The 16283-nt window shown below is 47.8% G+C and overlaps 1 non-coding gene across 1 annotated transcript; it reads left to right on the plus strand.

Moving 5' to 3' along the window:
• Window positions 1-7575: 7575 nt before the first annotated feature.
• Window positions 7576-7682, plus strand: LOC112437931 (U6 spliceosomal RNA). The gene has a single exon (XR_003026432.1). It is a non-coding gene; the product is annotated as a U6 spliceosomal RNA (small nuclear RNA).
• Window positions 7683-16283: the final 8601 nt, after the last annotated feature.

Here is a 16283-nt window from a genome sequence, read left to right on the forward strand (position 1 = left end):
CCACTGCACCCAACTGATTTTTGTATTTTTTGTAGAGATGGAGTGTCACTATGTTGCCCAGGCTGGTCTCCAACTCCTGGCCTCAAGCAATCCACCAACTCGGCCTCCCAAGTGCTGGGATTACAGGCGGACGCCACTGCTCCCAGCCCCAGATTTTTTTCTCATTTATATTTCCGCAAACCTCAAAAAAAACCCCAAAGGTCCCTAGGTCAGTCACTTCCCACTAGTAAATAAGTCAGCATCTTTGCAAAGATCAAAGGAAAAGCAATTTTCCTTACCATAGAGCCTCTTACAGGAAAGAGAGCTCTGATTTTCCATATGTTCCCCAAGCATGCTAGGATGTTCCTATGCCCTGATGGCATTTTTACTAACCCATTGTTGCATCCCTTTCCAGCCCTCCTTCCTGTAACATAAGTGCAGGTGGGAGTTGGGGATTTGTCCGCTAACTGGGTATAGAGAAAACAGATGGGTATGCTATTCTCAGTAAGGGAGCTTCTGTCCTGGGAAAAATGTGGCTTCTCCTAAGGAACCCTATCCCATTGAATCACCCTGATTCACTTTTTTTTTTGAGATGGAGTCTTGCTCTGTTGCCTAGGCTGGAGTGCAATGGTGTGATCTCAGCTCACTGCAACCTCCGTCTCCCAGTTCTAGTGATTCTCCTGCCTCAGCCTCCCAAGTAGCTGGGACTATAGGCATATACCACCAAGCCTGGCTAATTTTTTTTTTTTTTTTTTTGAGACGGAGTCTTACTCTGTGCCAGGCTGGAGTATAGTGGCGTGATCCCGGCTCGCTGGCTGACTGTAACCTCCGCCTCCCGGGTTCAAGTGATTTTCTTGCCTCAGCCTCTCGAGTAGCTGGGACTATAGGCGCCCACCACCACACCCAGCTAATTTTTGTATTTTTAGTAGAAACAGGTTTTCACCATGTTGGCCAGGATGGTCTCGATCTCTTGACCTCGTGATCCACACGCCTTGGCCTCCCAAAGTGCTGGGATTACAGGCGTGGCCACTGCGCCCGGCCCTAATTTTTGTGTTTTTAGTAGAGATGGGGTTTTGCCATGTTGGCCAGGCTGGTCTGGAACTCCTGGCCTTAGGTGATCTGCCCACATTGGTCTTCCAAAGTGGCGAGATTACAGGCAAGAGCCACTGTGCCCTGCCTCTCATTTTCTCTCTTGCCAGATTTGGTTCAAGAACTTAAGAGCTAGGCCATATGCGGTGGCTCAAGCCTGTAATCCTAGCACTTTGAGAGGCCAAGGCAGGCAGATCGCTTGAACTCAAGAGTTCCAGACCACCCTGGGCAACATGGTGAGATCCCTGACTACAAAAATTCGCCAGGTGTGGTGGCATGTGTCTGTAGTCCCTGCTATTCAGGAAGCTGAGGCAGGCGGATCGCTTCAGCCTTGGGAGGTCAAGACTGCAGTGAGCTGAGATGGAGACACAGCACTCCAGCCTGAGCGACAGAGCCAGACCCTGCCTCAAGAAAACAAAACAAAACGATAACACTGGAGAGCCAGAGCAGGAACCAGTCTCCTCTCCAATCTCCAAACCTGAGAGAGACATGAGTCACACTGACGGCTTTGCCTGCCTGCGATCTCTCTCTGTGTGTTGATTCTTGCGGAACAAGGCGCTTCGAGCATCTCCTCTGCCCCTACGCCCGTGACCCTGTCCCTCTTCTTGTCTCCACTGCCCCCCAAGCGGGTACATTTGCCCACCTTCTCACCTGGGACACCCTGGGCGTGGATCTCCTCACCTGCAGCGCTAGGTGTGCTCCCAGGGTCTCCACATCCCTAACCCCTGCAAGGCTGGCCTCTTTACCTGCAAAGCCCCCCGCCGCGGCCTCCTCCCTCTACCATACCCCAATGCCAGGCTCACTTCCTGCCGCCTGCCTGGAACGCGGCTGCTCAAGCATCCCCCACGCCCTCTGAAGCCCCCCCCGGCGCACTCCACGCCCTCTCGCCTGACCCCTGTTTCCGCTGCCGGCGTCTCCACACCCCCTGACGCCGCCACGCCCTGGACCGAGGTCTCTAGAGCTGCGCGCCCGCTGCACGTCCTTTAGGAGTTTCGGCGCGTCACGAGGCGCTGGCGCGCGTCTCCCGGCCCATCCACCCCGGGCCCGGCGACACCTTTCTTTGCCACCTGGAACCAACATCTTGGTTCCCTTTTGAGGGATCAGAACTTGTTTAATTGGAATACGGCACAATTCTGAATTTTTCTGCCGTCTCTATTCCAACTTCAGAGTTCTGCTGTCCAGCCCTGCGACAATCTTCCGGTGCCAACGCGGCAGGTCAGTATGTATCCCCCACGATGCCCCCCGGGCCGTGGGCCCCTGGTTAACAGGTTTCCCTTTCGCTCGCTGCCTGGAAGTATCGCCACCTCGCCCCGCCCAACCACCCACCAGACAGCTCTGCAGCCCCAGCCCTTCATCCAACCAGGAAGTCCAGGGCCCATCTGGCCCGCTAGACCTCGGGAAACCACGGCGTCAGAGCGCCCATTAAGAGGGGTCCAGGCCGGGCGCGGTGGTTCGCATCAGAGCACCCATTAAGAGGAGTCCAGGCCGGGCGCAGTGGTTCGCATCAGGGCACCCATTAAGAGGGGTCCAAGCCGGGCACGGTGGTTCGCATCAGGGCACCCATTAAGAGGGGTCCAAGCCGGGCACGGTGGTTCGCATCAGGGCACCCATTAAGAGGGGTCCAGGCCGGGCACGGTGGTTCGCATCAGGGCGCCCATTAAGACGGGTCCAGGCCGGGCACGGTGGTTCGCATTAGAGCACCCATTAAGAGGGGTCCAGGCTGGGCACGGTGGTTCCCATCAGGGCGCCCATTAAGAGGGGTCCAGGCCGGGCGCGGTGGTTTGCATCAGGGCGCCCATTAAGAGGGGTCCAGGCTGGGCGCGGTGGTTCGCATCGGGGCGCCCATTAAGAGGGGTCCAGGCTGGGCGCAGTGGTTCGCATCAGGGCACCCATTTAGAGGGGTCCAGGCTGGGCCGGTGGTTCGCGTCAGGGCGCCCATTAAGAGGGGTCCAGGCTGGGCGCGGTAGTTCGCATCGGAGCACCAGTTAAGAGGGGTGCAGGCCGGGCACGGTGGCTCTAATCCCAGCACTTTGGGAGGATCACCCGAGGTGAGGAGTTCGAGAACAGCCTGGCCAACGTGGTGAAACCCCGTCTTTACGGAAAAATACAAAATTTATCAGGGTGTGGTGGCGGGCGCCTGTAATCCCAGCTATTCGGGAGGCTGAGGTGGGAGAATCGGTTGAACGCGGGAGGCGGAGGTTGCAGTGAGCCGAGATTGTGCCGCTGCACTCCAGCCTGGGTGGCAGAGTGGGACTCCGTCTTGGGGAAAAAAAGGGCAGTCCAGGCCGGGCGTGGTGGCTCAGGCCTGCAATTCCAGCACTGTAGGAGGCTGCGGCAGGAGGATCGCTTGAGACCAGGAGTTAAGAGACCAGCCTGGGCAATATAGTGCGACCCCTGTGTTTGTTTGTTGAGACCCTTGTGTTAAAGCAAACTAAATATGGCCTGAGAAGGACTCCGTAATTCTGTATTTGAGTCCTTGTGGATGAACCGCAACCTAACTTAATAGGTACAAAAGATTGAAAACCTAAGTTAGGCCCGGCGCGGTGGCTCACGCCTGTAATCCCAGCACTTTGGGAGGCCGAGGCGCGCGAATCACCTGAGGTCGGGACTTTGAGACTAGCCTGACCAACATGGAGAAACCCCGTCTCTTCTAAAAATACAAAATTAGCCAGACGTGGTGGCTCATGCCTGTAATCCCAGCTACTCGGGAGGCCGAGGCGGGAGGATAGCTTGAACCCGGGAGGCGGAGGTTGCAGTGAGCCGAGATTGCGCCATTGCACACTCTAGCCTGGTCAACAAGAGCGGGAAACACCGTATCAAAAAAAAAAAAAAAAAAAAAGAAAGGAAGCCTAACTTACGTTTTATGCGCCTGTAACCGCCACTGAGTGTTGGCCAATCCCAGCAGCCCAGCAGCTGTACTTCATCCACTCACAGGCTGCTGAGCATTCAAACTGTGTTCAAATAAGGCAAACGCTGAGCGGTAACCAATCCCGCTCTTTCTGTACCTCACTTCCGATTTCTGTATGTCACTTTCCTTTTCTTGTCCATAAATTTGTTCTGACCACGAGGCATCCCTGGAGTCCGTCTGAATCTGCCGTGACTTTCGGAGCTGCCCGATTTGCAAGAGGTTCATTGTTCAGTTGAACTCCTTTACATGTATTTATTTTATGTATTTGATTTTATTTATTTTATGTATTTTATTTTATTTTATGTATTTTATTTTATTTTGTTTTATTTTTATTTTTATTTTATTTTATTTTATTTTTATTTTCATTTTTTTGAGACGGAGTCTCACTCTGTGGCCCAGGCGGGAGTGCAATGGCACCATCTCTGCGCACTGCAACCTCCGCCTCCTAATTCAAGTGATTCTACCGCCTCAGCCTTACGAGTAGCTGGTATTACAGGTGCCCACCACCACACCTGGTTAATTTTTTCTGTTTTTAGTAGAGATGGGGATTCACCACGTTGGCCCGGCTGGTCTTGAACTCCTGACCTCAAGTGATCTGCCCACCTCAGCCTCCCAAAGTGCTGGGATTACAGGTGTGAGCCACTGTACCTGGCCCCCTTTAAATTTAATTCGGCTGAAGTTTTTCTTTTAACAGATGGTGTCAGAAGCGGAGTCCAGAGTAGAGCTTCTAGGAACCTTCGGGAGTGCTGAGTGAACACGCAAGGTGCCTGCGGAACCCACTTGTGTCCATTGACCTCTCCGAGTGGCCGGGGATCGTGGGTAAGTTCCCTCTCGGATTTCAGAGCTCCACAGATTTGTGTTTTGAGCTCTCCGAGTTTCATTGAGCAAATATCTGATCCAAACTGGGTTTGGAAGCTGTGACAGAAACTGGACTGGTTCTGGGAACGGATCTGATGTGGTAATTAGCTGGCTTGGACCCAGTTAGAGGCCTCTTACGTGTGACTGGGTCAGAAAGAAACTGGTAGCAAATGGTAATATTGCAGGAGGTGTAAAATTTGGCTTTTAAAAATTAACAGGGATGTTTGTGTTCTACCCCTTTGTTTCATTTTTCTTGTGCACTTAGGTATTAAAAAAAATTACTGGGTAAGTTAATCAAGGGAACCTGAGAGTAATGAATGCCAACATTTTAGGTAAAAATGGGATCCTTTTTTTTTTTTTTTTTGAGATGGAGTCTCGCTTGGTCACCCAGGCTGGAGTGCAGTGGCACGATCTCGGCTCACTGCAAGCTCCACCTCCCAGGTTCACGCCATTCTACTGCCTCAGCCTCCCCAGTAGCTGGGACTACAGGCGCCCGCCACCACGCCCGGCTAATTTTTTTTTTTTTTGTATTTTCAGTAGAGACGAGGTTTCACTGTGATGGCCAGGATGGTCTTGATCTCCTGACCTCGTGATCTGCCCGCCTCGGCCTCCCAAAGTGCTGGGATTACAGGCATGAGCCGCCACGCCCTGCCAAAAATGGGATCCTTAAATTCTGAAAAACTGAGTTCCTTCTGGCTTATACATTAGGCACGGGAAGGAGCAAAGACTTACAGAAATGGCAAAATCTGCCTGAGCGTGGTGGCTCACGCCTGTAATCCCAGCACTTTGGGAGGCTAAGGTGGGTGGATCACCTGAGCTCAGGAGTTCGAAACCAGCCTGGCCAACATGGTGAAACCCATCTCTACTAAAAAGACAAAAATTAGTGGGGCATGGTAGCTTGTGCCTGTAGTCCCAGCTACTTATGAGGCTGAGGCACGAGAATTGCTTGAACCCAGGAGGCGGAGTTTGCAGTGAGTGGAGATTGCACCACTGTACTCCAACCTGGGTGACAGAGCAAGACTCTGTCTCAAAAAATAAAAATGGCTGGGCGCAGTGGCTCACGCCTATAATCCCAGCACTTTAGAAGGCCAAGGCAGGTGGATCACCTGAGGTCGGGAGTTTGAGACCAGCCTGGCCAACATGGTGAAACTCTGTCTCTACTAAAAATACAAAAAATTAGCCAGGTGTGGTGGCATGCACCTGTAATCCCAGCTACTTGGGAGGCTGAGGCGGGAGAATCTTGAACCCAGGAGGCTGAGGTTGTAGTGAGCCAAGGTTGCTCCATTGCACTCCAGCCTGGGCAACAAGAGCGAAACACTGTCTCGAAAATAAATAAATAAATAAAAATTAAAAAATTAAAATGAGGGCTCCCAAAAGTTAAATCTGCTAATCTTTCAGCTTCGTTACTATCCTGATCCAAAGGAAGCAGACTGCAGCACCAGTTGGCTGACTTTGGATAAGTAATGGGGTCCATTTTACCTGAGTAAAGTATGGGATGGTGTCAGAGGCCCTCCCCTCAGTAAAGTCCCCCTTGGTTAAAAATGGGTTAAAGATGACAGGGCCCAGCTGGGGTCAAGTTTGAGCCTTGCGAGTTCAGTATTGGGTGCTAAGCACGGTGGCCAGTGTCTGCGTTTTGTCACGTATTTTGCTTTGGCGCCATAATGAAAAAATGTTAATTGGCTTACCCCACGCAACCCCTTGGGCCACACTTGCAAAACTAAGAGGCTTTTGCTTAAGGTTCCATAAAACAGAAAAAGAATTTCCTTTATGATGCCGCAGGCTTGGCCCTCAGGACTATAGTGTGGCAAGCAGAGTCACTAGGGCCACCTGGGCAAAGGGAACCTAGAAGCCTGGCATGCTGGCAAAAGGTAAAGTATTTCTTACCAATTAGACTGTGGCCTCTCTGTGCAAACTGGTTAGATGAACAGTAAAAATCACTGTTTATCTCCTCTGTAATGCTTTGATTAATACAAAAAAGAATTCTGAGGCTGGTCTTAGGAAGCTGTAATAAATCTGGTATGCTTTGTGTCTTTCTATATTCTGTCACGAAGAGGGGTACCTTCAGATAAAATGCGTGCCTAGGGCCGCATAAGCCCCCTGTTCAAGACGGCCCAGCAAACTGGTCAATCATGTCCTTGGAAGCTTAACCTCCTAATACCATGTGGCCCTGCTTTGTCTTTTCACAATGGCAGGCCAGGTTCAGGGTTCCATTCCCGGCTTACTCAGCGAGTACTTTCTGGTGTCACCATGTGTTGATTCTCTTCCCTCTGTTTCTTATAGAACACAGAAATATTAGCTGTTTGGCCTAGCCAAGGTTGGGTAATAAAAGATTTAAAAGGACTTTTTAAAACAAGCGCTATAGTTAAAACTCAGGTACATTAAAAGTGGATATTTGGCCAGGCGTCGTGGCTCATGCTTGTAATCCCAGTACTTGGGGAGGCTGAGGCAGGCGGATCACTTGAGGTCAGGAATTCAAGACAAGCCTGGGCAACATGGCATAACTCTATCTCTACTAAAAAAAAAAAATTAGCTGGGCATGTTGGTGCACGCCTGTAATCCCAGCTATTCAGGAAGGCGGGAAAATTGCTTGAACCCGGGAGGCGGAGCTTGCAGTGAGCCAAGATTTCACCACTGCGCTCTGGCCTGGGTGACAGAGCGAGACTCCGTCTCAAAATAAATAAATAAAATAAAATAAAATAAAATAAAATAAAATAAAATAAAATAAATAAAATAAAAGTGTAGTGCTCGCTTCAGCAGCACATATACTAAAATTGGAATGATACAGAGAAGACTAGCATGGCCCCTGCACAAGGATGACATGCAAATTCATGAAGCGTTCCATATTTTGTGCATCCTGGCAAGATCATTTCTGTATCTGCTAACTAGCACTAAAGAAATAGTGTGAATCTAAGCAAAAACGAGTGGCACCCAAAAACAAAATTGTGGTTTTCATTAAAAAATATAAATATTTATATAATAAAATATATATGATATATATAAAATAAAATATATAAAATAAAATATACATAATATATATAAAATAAAAAAGTATATAAAATATATATATATGTGTGTGTATATTCAAATTCTTTTTTTTTTTTTTTGAGACGGAGTTTCACTCTTGTCACCCAGGCTGGAGTCCAATGGCACGATCTCGGCTTACCGCAACCTCCACCTCCTGGGTTCAAGTGACTCTCCTGCCTCAGCCTCCCGAGTAGTTGGGATTACAGGCACCTGCCACCACGCCCAGCTAATTTTTGTATTCTTAGTAGAGACAGGGTCTCGCCATGTAGGCCAGGCTAGTCTTGAACTCCTGACCTTGGGTGATCCACCCGCCTCGGCCTCCCAAAGTGCTGGGATTACAGGTATGAGCCACCGTGCCGGGCAATGTGTATATTCAAATTCTAACAGCCTGGGACTCCTTGGGAAAAACAGGAGGCACCAGAGACGCCATTTTGGGAAAAAACCTGTTTTCCTCATGGAACCACAGGAATTGGAAATGGATAGATTCCCCTTCAGAAATCTAAGGCTCTGTTCTTTTTGGGATTCCGGATCTGGTATAAAAATGGGACCCTTAATTTTTGGAGACCTGTTTTGCTTTCTGCTGTGCCCACTTATTACATTGGGCCCTAGAAACTGCATGTTTTCCTGGTCCTTTTTGTCCCAGGACTCCACCCTAAAGCCAGTAATCTCAAATAAATAAATAAACACCTAAATCAAATATTTTGAAAGAACAATAAAAACTAATGCCTTTTAGTTCACATAACTTTAGTAATCTTTGGGAAATAAAAAGTTTTAAAGATTATTGGGAAAAATGAAGACATTTAGTCTAAATTAGGCAGGTCAGATATTAGGTTTGTTCGATGCTTTAAGGTCATCAACTGCTTCTTAGGCTTTTGAAAATTGTTCAGTTTACCTACTTGGGAGCATTAGATTCTAGATAAGGCCTGGGAACATGTGGAATTAGCCATGCACTCTATCTATGCAAAGGTTATAAAGAAAAGAGATTTTTTTTTAAATTAACAAAAACCACAGGTGGTTGTGCTCCGCCTACCCAGCACAGCAGGTGAGATGGTGCACCCTCAGTGGACTGAAGAGGCCACGGGATCCCACCTCAGCCGGATAGCACGCTGGCCTTCACCTTCATTGCGCCATGGCAGCTTTCGTGTGAGCCACTGACTCGTGCACATGTTAGACTCCTTGGTCTATAAGAAAGCATCTTGTATGGTAAATTGTTGTTCTAAAGTAAAATAACTGGTTTGTTCAAAAAGGGGATGTTAAGGACAAGTCAGAAAGTCAAAGCATGTTGTAGATGGTCTGGGAAAGTCGTGAAAGGGTTTGTGAAAGGAAATTTAAGCCACCAAAAGTAAAAGTTGCTAGTTACCATTATAACATGATTGAAACTACTGAAAAAATAGTTTTACATGGAAAGTGTGTGAGAAGAGTGAAACATGTTTTTGGTAAAATATTTTTAAAAGGCAGGAGAATGTCAATTTTCACCTAGTTGAGAGGGTTATGTGATTTTTAAATTAGATAAGAATAAGCTCACGGTTTGAACAAGTTGTGGAAGGTTTGTAAAAACTAATCTTGCAAAAAAAATTCTGTGTGCAAACATGTTGACTAAATTTAAAGGGGTATTTTCCAGTTTTCCATAAATTAAACATTGAAATGAAAGGACAAACAGGGTTTCTTTTTTTGTTTTTTTGTTGCCCAGGTTATGGGCAACTATGTAGCTAGGCATGTTGGTGCATGCCTGTAATCCCAGCTACTCAGGAAGCTGAGGCAGGAAAATTGCTTGAACCCAAGAGGCAGAGGTTGCAGTGAGCCAAGATCGCACCACTGCATTCCAGCCTGGGTGACAGAGCAAGACCCTATCTCGAAAAAAAAGAAAAAAGAAAAGCAATAGCTCCCTGGGTGTCAGGTATCAGTGAGAATGGGAAGTCAGGTCTTCTCTGACTCCTAGGACATTCCTCTCTCTGTCTTTGGGGGTTGAATTCCTTGTTAGAACTCCATCTTGTTAAAGGGGCCTCACACCTGCCCTTGCCTTCTGCAGCAGCCCTCCTTAATCCTCTCCAAACTTCCATCTCCAGACCACCGGATTCTCCTCATGAGTGCCCTGGGTGGACATTGGTGAAAGGTCACTGCCTTCAGGACACACCATAGGTACAGTCACCAAGGTAACCCAGTTCAAAGAAGAGCAGGATGTTGGGTATTTACAAAGGAGATCTAGCAGTTGGTCCAAACCAGTCAGTGCTGGCAGGCACCGTTCATCGTGCCATCAGTGGCAAGATGGAGATCTGGCAATGCATGGCTCACAGTAAGATACACGCCCTGTGCCATTCCACCCTATCATTAGAAAAGGAGTCTTCTTTGTCTTTCTTTCTTTTTTTTTTTTTGGAGACAGGGTCTCACTCTGTTGCCCAGGTTGTAGTGTAATGGTGCAATCTTGGCTCACTGCAGCCTCTGCCTCCTGGGGTCAAGTGATCCTCTCACCTCAGCCTCCTGAGTGGCTGAGATCACAGATGCCAGCCACCACGCCTGGCTAATATTTTTGTTTGTTTGTGTTATGTTTTTTGAGACTGAGTCTTGCTCTGTTGCGCAGGCTGGAGTGCAGCGGCGCAATCTCGGCTCACTGCAACCTCCACCTCCCTGGTACAAGCAATTCTCCTGTCTCAGCCTCTCAAGTAGCTGGGATTACAGGCACCCGCCACTACACCTGCCTAATTTTTGTATTTTTAGTAGAGACAGGGTTTTGCCATGTTGGCCAGGCTCGTCTTGAACTCCTGACCTCAAATGATCTGCCCGCCTTGGCTTCCCAAAGCGCTGGGATTACAGGTGTGAGCCACTGCACCCAGACAATTTTTGTATTTTTTTTTTTTTTTTTGTAGAGACAGGGTTTTGCCATGTTGCCCAGGCTGATCTCAAACTCCTGACCTCAGGTGATCACCTTCCTTGGCCTCCCAAAGTGTTGGGATTACAGGTGGGAGCCACCATGTCCAGCCGCTTTTTCTTTTAAAAAAATTTTTTTTTGACATAACAGACAACACCACTCTCTCTTTTTTTTTTTTTTATAGAGATGGGGTCTCATTATATTGACTGGTCTGGTCTTTTTAAATTTTATTTTTTTGAGACGGAGTCTCACTCTGTTGCCCAGGCTGGAGTGTAGTGGCGGGATCTTGGCTCACTGCAACGTCTGTACCCCAGATTCAAGCGATTCTCCTGCCTCAGGCTTCCAAGTAGCTGGGATTACAGGCTCATGCCACATCGCTGGCTAATTTTTTTTTTTTTTGTATGTTTTTAAATTTTATTTTTTAAGTAGAGACAGGGTTTCACCATGTTGGCCAGGCTGGTCCTGAACTCCTGACTTCAGGTGATCCAGCTTCCTCGACCTCCCAAAGTGCTGGGATTACAGGCATGAGCCACCATACCCAGCCTTCCTGCTATTTTTGAAGTACCTGTACCAGGCTGGTTTCTCTGGGTGAGGGGAGTGGTCAGGCAGAGGCAGGCCCCGTCATGGTAAGCAGCTAGGAGACTGCTAGAGATTGACAGGGCACTCATGAGTGCCCTGGGTGGACATTGGTGAAAGGTCACTGCCTTCAGGACACACCATAGGTACAGTCACCAAGGTAACCCAGTTCAAAGAAGAGCAGGATGTTGGGTATTTACAAAGGAGATCTAGCAGTTGGTCCAAACCAGTCAGTGCTGGCATGCACCGTTCATCGTGCCATCAGTGGCAAGATGGAGATCTGGCAATGCATGGGCTCACAGTAAGATACACGCCCTGTGCCATTCCGTAGACGTAGATCAAGCGATTATTACTGCAGAAATCTCCGTGGACGTAGAGCAAGCAATTATTACTGCAGAAATCTCCGTAGATGTAGAGCAAGCAATTATTACTGCAGAAATTGCAGGAGCAGATTCTGCAGCATGTCAGATCCAAAGAAGCTTCCCTTGCAAGATGGTAACCTTGAGGGCTTCCATACCACACAGAGCTGGTCTAGGTGATGGCTGACCATCCAGGCATAATAATTTGGGGAACAATTCCAGGATGGAGGTTATGTTGCTAGACTTGTTTGTCCGGGAAAGTGGTAGACAGGAAGTTCCTGTCTGCACACGTCTCCTGGCTCCAGCCCTTTCCCCTGTCCATCTGTCCTACAGACTCCGCCTCAGGCATGTTGTCTTGGAGGACGTGCAGAAAGGCAGCCATGCACTTTCTAGGTTTCGATGCCGTCTTAGAGTCACTGGTCACCAGGTCTGGGTCAAAGGGGAGTCTCTGGCTCTCAAGACTGGACTGGGAGGAATCACATCGCTTCTTCACCATCAGCTTTATCTGCTTTGCCTTTTCCGACTTCAGCTTTCTCTGCAGGGGGTATCAGTGGGGTTGACAAAGATTGACATCTTTTTGTTATCCTCATCCCTAATCTTGCCACTGACATTCTTCAGTGCCTAGGCGATGCTGGCATTCTCCACAAAGATGTGGGCCTGCATTTTCTCATAGCGAAACTGAATCAGGAGGAAGGGGCATTGCATTGACTCTGAATCAAATTCAGCAGCCACTTCTCATCTTATTTTATGCAGATCTTGAACTAGCAGCTCCCTAAGGTCCGATCTGGCCTGTTTCCCTCTGTTCTTTTCTCTGGAGGTTTTTGGCGCTTTCTCTGTGTTAACATGGGTTTGGTCTTGTTTATGGCAAGTGCCTCTCCATGGCTGGGTGCGGTGGCTCACGCCTGTAATCGCAGCACTTTGGGAGGCCAAGGCTGGCGAATCACCAGAGGTCAGTTCGAGACCAGCCTAGCCAACATGGCGAAACCCCGTCTCTACTAAAAATATTAAAAAATTAGCCAGGTATGGTGGCGGGCGCCTGTGGTCCCAGCTACTCAGGAGGCTGAGGCAGGAGAATCGCTTGAACCCGGGAGGCGGAGGTTGCAGTGAGCTGAAATTGTGCCATTGCACTCCAGCCTGGGTGACAGAGTGAGACTCTGTTTAAAAAAAAAAAGTAAGTAAATAAATAAATGTTGATATTATGTAGCCATGTTATGTAGTTTTGCATAGCCTTTCTCTGTCTTATAGCTATGAAAGACAATTTCCAAAACATAGCCTAGAATGGAGAATTGAAGATAAAGTGAGAACTGTTGGGCATAGTAACCTAAAAAGGGATCCCCTCTGGTGTGGAAAGATTGTTCCAACGCAAAAGGGACTGAGATCCAGAGATGGCAGTTGTCTGAGATCTGGAATCTTCAGAAGAGGTAGATCAGACTTGCTCAGGAAATAATGGGTCCTACCATCACAGCGGGTATGGATGGGGCTACAAGATGAGAGAGGCTGGATAGGAGAGTATTTAAGGAAAAAAAAAAGATGGAAAAGGACCAAAGGACAGTCTGTGAGACCCCAGAGAATGCATTAAACCTGAAGAATTTCTGAACAATGACGTCTGATATTCAGGCTTCCGTTGTTTCTTTTTGTGCTGTAATCTTCCGTGTTTTCTCTGCACGTAGCTCAGTAAAGCTCTATTCACCAGTTAACCTAGAGTCTGTCTTGAGATAAGCAGGGAGGGCTGTGACGGCTGCACAAGGGCGGAGTGGTTTGTAGACCTGAAAAGGAAATTGTAAGAGCTGGCAGATCTTAACCAGGAGAGGGAGCCCCTTTCCATAGCCTAGAAGCTTCTGAAGTCATTTAAATGGAACCGAATTATATGAAGTCAAATGTCAGTTGGGGAAAAAGTCAAACTTTATTATTTATTTATTTATTTGTAATTGTGTGTATACATATATATATATAATTTTTTTAAAATTATGATCTCCGTGATAGTACCAAATCAAACTTTTTTTGGAGACAGAGTCTTGCTCTGTCACCCAGGCTGGAGTGCAGTGGCGTGATCTCGGCTCACTGCAACCTCCGCCTCCCAGGTTCAAGCAATTCTCCTGCCTCAGCCTCCTGAAGAGCTGGGATTACAGGCGCGTGCCACCATGCCCGGCTAATTTTTGTATTTTTAGTAGAGATAGGGTTTCACCATGTTGGCCAGGCTGGTCTTGAACTCCTGACCTCAGGTGATCCACCCGCCTTGGCCTCCTAAAGTGTTGGAATTACTGGCATGAGCGACCACGCTGGCCCAAACCCTGCTTTTTACTGGAGAGACGAGGTAGCCCTAAGTTAGAAAAAAAAAAAAAAGACCCTGTTTCACTTCTTTTGGATATACCCGGGGTGACATTGCTAGATCATTCTGCAATTCCTCCTTTTTTTTTTTTTTTTTTTTGCTGGGGGTGGGATAGAGTCTCACTCCCAGGCTGGAGTGCAATGGTGTGATCTTGGCTCACTGCAACCTCCGCCTCCTGGGCTCAAACGACTCTCCTGCAGTGAAGAGCTGGGATTACAGGCGCCTGCCACCACACCCTGCTAATTTTCTTTCTTTCTTTTTTTTTTTTTGTATTTTTAGTACAGACGGGGTTTCACCATGTTGGCCAGGCTGGTCTCGAACTCCTGACCTCGTGATCCGCCCGCCACAGCCTCTCAAAGTGCTGGGATGACAGGCATGAGCCACCGCGCCCAGTAGATCATTCTGTAATTCTGTGTTTAACTTTTTCCCCCCTAAACTTAACTGAAGTGATATTTAACTTTCTGAGGAATCACCAAATCAAAGGTGACGTTTGAGACAAATACAGGAAGTGGAGGTGGTTTTCCTCATGTAGATGAAGACATTCTAAACCCAGAACTGAAAACACACATGGAATCCTTTCAAGTATCAGGATGCCTTGGTGGACAAAATGGATACATCCAACTTCTCAAGGAGCTTAATATTCAGTATTAAAGCTGAGGTGAGCTCAGGTGATTCACGCCTGTAATCCCAACATTTTGGGAGGCCAAGGCAGGCGGATCACTTGAGCCCAGGAGTTTAAGACCAGCCTGGGCAACATAGTGAGACCCCTCCCCCCTGCCCCCGTCTCTACAGAAAATAAAAAAATTACAGACGCATGGTGTAGTCCCAGCTACTTGGCAGTCAAAGGTAGAAGGACTGTTTGAACCCAGGAGTGGGTTGAAGCTGCAGTGAGCCTTGATTGTACCAGTAAACTTTAGCTTGGGAGGCAGTTGAGACCCTGTCTCAAAAAAAAAAAAAAGAAAGGAAGAATTTCTCTCTCCCAACTTCCCTTGGTTTCTCCTCGCCCCCCGGCTAAAAAGTGATTGGGGACCTTTTAAAAAACTTCCTGCTCTCCACAGAATGGGATTATAGCCCCGAGATGATCCATAAAAGATTTTCAGAAAGAATGGAGAGCTTAGGGAGTGAAGGTTCTAAAACAGTAAATAGAGTGTCACAAAGAAATCCATTCATCTCTTTGAAGGCTGGGTATTTGGAGAAAGAGAGAAAGAAAGCTTCATTCAGAGAGCGCTCGCCTGTATTTAGGAGTGTTTGGAGAGGGTGGGGTGACTATAGAATTAGGGTAAAGTTCAGTGTCTTGCAAATCAGCCCTGAAATAGCCCTGATCCCTGCAGGCCTGTCTGGTTTCCCAAACCCTCCACTTGCTTTCAAATTTGCATTAAAAAGCTTTTGGCTTGTTCATTCTGTTCTTTCTTTCTTTTCTTTCTTTTATTTATTTATTTTTTTTGAGACGGAGTCTGGCACTGTCACCCAGACTGGAGTGCAATGGCGCGATCTCCGCTCACTGCAGCCTCCACCTCCCGGGTTCAAGCAATTCTCCTGCCTCAGCCTCCCGAGTAGCTGGGATTACAGGCGCCCACCGCCACACCTGGCTTATTTTTTTAATTTTTAATAGAGATGGGGTTTCTCCATGTTGGCCAAGCTGTTCTCAAACTTCTGACCTGGTGATCCACCCGCCTCAGCCTCCCAAAGTGCTGGGATTACAGGCGTGAGCCACTGCGCCAGGCCCTCATTCTGTTACTTCTTTCTTTCTTTTTTCATTAATTTAAGTTCTGGGATACACATGCAGGATGTGCAGGTTTGCTACATAGGTAAATGCGTGCCGTGGTGGTTTGCTGAACCTATTGACCTAGGTATTAAGCCTCACAGCCATTAGCTATTTGTCCTGATGCCCTTCTGCCTCCTGCCCATTCTTTGTTATTTCTTCATATTCCAATTAATGTTCATTTTGAGGACCTGGCTCTGGCCAGGCAAGGTTCCAGTCTGGAGTCAAACTGAGGAAAGTATTACCTTTCACAAACACTTAGACCATGTTGGGAGTGGAGAATGATTGTCCTCCACATGCGTATGGGTGTGTTATAAACCCCAGGAAGGTAAATACTAAGCAAAGGCGTGCACAGATAATTATTGCAACTGATGATTCCACGTCAATTGTACTGTACTGTGAGTAGGTTTATAGGCTGCTGTGACAGGGGCCATCACCTGGGTACGAGGGTGCTGGCTTCCTCTTGAAGAGGTGACTTTAAATTGTGAATTGAGTAGATGAAAGGATATTGGCCCAGTGGAGGAACTTTGAGG

The sequence above is a fragment of the Pan paniscus genome, chromosome 20, assembly GCF_029289425.2.
Source record: "Pan paniscus chromosome 20, NHGRI_mPanPan1-v2.0_pri, whole genome shotgun sequence".
Classification (NCBI taxonomy): Eukaryota; Metazoa; Chordata; class Mammalia; order Primates; family Hominidae; genus Pan; species Pan paniscus.